General features: G+C 62.8%; 1 long non-coding RNA gene across 1 annotated transcript; it reads left to right on the top strand.

Moving 5' to 3' along the window:
• Window positions 1-527: 527 nt before the first annotated feature.
• LOC135288567 (uncharacterized) lies at window positions 528-1,292 on the top strand. The gene is made up of 3 exons (XR_010351625.1): window positions 528-631; window positions 788-889; window positions 1,252-1,292. It is a non-coding gene; the product is annotated as an uncharacterized LOC135288567 (long non-coding RNA).
• The last annotated feature ends 2,131 nt before the right edge of the window (window positions 1,293-3,423 follow it).

Raw genomic sequence — 3,423 nt, 5'->3', positions numbered from 1 at the left:
GGCTGGAAAAGGCTGTCACTTGGGCTTGGCTGGGCTTTGGGCCCGGGGCAGCTGCTCCCAGCTCTCCTGCCTCCCGCTTCAGCTGCCCGAGTGCTTCAGGACATGCTTTGGCCTCTAGGCCCTGCTGCAGCCGGGTGGCCTTTCACAAACTTGTGTTCCACACAGGCTGAAAAAATGTGGAGCCTGACTGAAAGTCTTGTGGAGCTCCTGGAGGAAAATGATAGTGACGTGATCAGGATGACCATTCTCCTACTCAGATATTTATTCCTGGATAATGGTACCCCAATACCCAGCTCCCTTGCCCTGCAGCTGGCTGAGGCGCTCCTGCCACTCTTTGACCGCGTAAGGCTCTGTGCCCACAGCCACGGCCACTGGCTGCTGCCCGGGCACTTGGTGCCCTGTGGAGATGCAGGCCTGTGCCCTGCTGGACCCGAAGCAGCTGATGCTGAGCTCTTTTGTTCTTGCTTTCATACAGGATGATAGCCAGGTGCAGCTGAGCTCCATGATGGTCTTTCAAGAGATGCTGGAGTTATTAACGGAAGATGGAAAACATGCCCTGAAGTCACCCGTGCACCACAGCCTGCTGCCACTCTACTTCCACTGCCATGATGAGAATCAGATTGTTGCTGAGGTGAGGACTTATGGCCGGCTGCTGTCTCCCTGGCAGGGGTCTGGGCTGCCTCCTGTCCTGGCGCCTTGCAGGCTGCAGCCTCCCCCAGGCTGTGGCACTGGGATGCTCCTGTGCCCTGGGCTGTGGGGCCATCTCCACGTTTCTGCTGCTCTCCAGTGTTCTCGGGAAACGCTGCTTTGTGCAGCCAAGTTCCTGAAGAGGAGGGATATAAAAAAGCTGGTGAAGGAGGAAAAACTGTGGAAGTTCAGCAAGTGCCTGGTAAGGACAACCGAGAATCCCCAACCTCAGCCTGGAGAAGGCCCCTGAGCGCGGTGCTCAGTGTGCGGGGCTGGCAGCTGTGCCCCTGCCCGCTGCTGCACCCAGAGGCCGCGCGGGCTCTTCTCCAGGCTGCTGTGGGCCCGAGCCGGGTGCCCATGGAGCCCCGGCGCGGCGGGGCTGCGGGGCGGCCCCGCGGCTCCCCGGGCAGCAGCCGGCCCTCTGCCCCCTGCGGAGCCCGGCGCCAGCGGCTGCTGGCCGCGCCTCAGGGCTGTGCGGGCAGGGGAGGCCGGGGCTGGGCGCAGGGAGCGCCCGCCACAGGGGCTGAGCCCGCGCCGAGCCTTTCCTGCTGCCGCTCTCTGCAGCTGGCAGAGGACACGAGCCGAGCGGCCGAGCAGCTGCGCCGGGCCCTGCGCTACCTGGAGAGCCCCCAGGAGCCCCTGCGAGAGGCGGCCATCAGGTTCATGGGTGAGCCCCGAGGCCGGGCTCCCTCCCCGGCCCGCCGCAGCTCGGCCCCAGCCCCGCCCGCTGCCCTGGCAGCGCCATCCGGGCCCGGCGCCGTGGAGCCCCGCCTGGCCCGGGCGCTGCTGCCGCCCTCTGGCAGCCGTGCCCTTGGGCGGCAGCGTGCGGCAAGGGCCCGGGCTGAGCCCTGCCGGGCCAGCAGGGCGTGTGGCCGCAGCGCTGGCAGCGCCGCTGGCAGGGAGCTGTGCCGCTGCCGCCCTGACAGGCTCTGTGTTCACAGGGATGGCTGGGCGGCACCTGAGGGGGCAGCCAGGAGAGCTCCTGATGATCTACACTGGTGAGTGAGGGCAGCGGGCTGACACCAGTGGTTGGCGGGTGAAGACCTGCAAGCCCTGCCCCGGCTGTGGAGGGCTCTGCTCCCGGTGCAGAGGAAGGCTGCTCTGGGCAGAGCACACACAGATTTCAGGGCCACGTGGAGGATCCATAGCCAGCAGCTTCAGGCTGATCCCCTTGGTCCCTGCTCCCTCCTGGCCATGGCAAGAGCAGGCTGGGATGGCCCTGGCAGGGGACTCTGCTCGCATCCCCACAGGTCCAGGTTCTGACCGTGACTCTGTTCCTTTCTCTTGCAGCCCTTGAAGAAATGGCCAGTGACATCAGCCTTGGTGTCGGAAGCCTGGCCATTGAAACCTTGTGCATCCTGAGGTCAGCAGAGCGGGCTCCAATCTCCAGGTTCCAGAGGCTGCAAGATCAGCTGCGCAGGGTGTGGAAGGCTCGGCCGCGTCTCTCGCATCTCCGCAGGCTGAGCTGCTGGAGCTCAGTGGAGAACTAATCCCAGAGGCTCTTTTTGCTGGGACCCCCTGAGTAATGGGGAATTTTTTTTTCTTCTAAAATGTTCTCCTTTTTGTTTGCTTTTACTTTATAAATATAGAATGCGTTATAATACACAGGCTCCAGGATGTTTCTTTTGCTGCCCTGCATCCACAGGGCATAGATGAGGAGGGGGAAAATGGTGCTTGCACTCAGCCAGCTGCCCAGGCGTGCAGTGCTGCAGGGACAATGGCCAGAAGCCCCTTGGCCTGTGGTGGTTCTGCTGAAGCCTTTGTGCTGCCGGCAGAGCGGGTGGGCAGGGCCGGAGCTGCAGGGATCCCTGCTGGAGCGGTGCCTGGAGATGGCCACAAGGCCTGTGGCAGGCAGGAAGTGCCATCCGTGTCCTCCTGGCCGTGTGCTGCTGGCTGCATTGCTGAGGGCTCCCAGGTGCCTCTGGCTGGGGCTCCTCTGGAGCTCCTGTGGGGCTGCGGCGCTGCTGCTGGGAAGCTTGGCCGGGCTGGGGGAGAGCCTGAGGGGCTGGGGCACTGGGAAGCCCTGAGCAATTGGGTGTCAGAGGCCATGAGCAGCCCCCTGGCAGCCGCCTTGTTCCTGACAGCCGGCTGCTCTGGCACTTCCTCAGTGGGCGTTTGGAGGGAACCCCTGGCATCAGGTGTGGAACCCTGGTCCCGGCCTTTCAGGGCGGTGAGGCCAGGAGTTGTGGGGCTGGGCGTATGCCCTCCCTGTGCTCGAGACTGGAGCCCGCGGCCCCTCAGCCTTAGGCACTGAGCTCCAGTGCCTGCTTGCCGAGTCTTGTTCCTGTTGGTGTGGGGGAGGCCGAGCTCTCTGGCTTTAGGCAGGATTGAGCCAGAAGAGCAGCAACTCTGAGCCCAGAGGGGCTGAAGAAAGGCAAATAGAACAATTTTGGTGCCGACACCCAGGAAGGCTCTCCAAGTCCCGGGGAGATGGGTAGCCCTCGGGAAAGGAGCTCCCCACCACCAGACTTTTAAGTGGTCCTGAGACTAGACCAGTCTCCCTTGGAAAAGAGAGCCTTAATTCCAATAACGCGTAAGCAAATTAGTTATTATGAGCGCGCAAATGAGTCTCCTATCAGAGTGGCGGCTTAGAGGAGAAAGGGAGTAGCCATATAAAACTTCTTTGTGCACCAAGACCCTCGTGAGGAAAGGAGGCTGTGAGTATCACGAGGTTTTGGGTCTGGGGGGCTGCTGTGTGCATGTGTGAGTGTGTGTGGAGTATCTGAGACGGGGGCT

Source organism: Passer domesticus, chromosome 33 (assembly GCF_036417665.1).
Source record: "Passer domesticus isolate bPasDom1 chromosome 33, bPasDom1.hap1, whole genome shotgun sequence".
Classification (NCBI taxonomy): domain Eukaryota; kingdom Metazoa; phylum Chordata; class Aves; order Passeriformes; family Passeridae; genus Passer; species Passer domesticus.
This window is presented reverse-complemented; position numbering and strand designations above follow the sequence as displayed.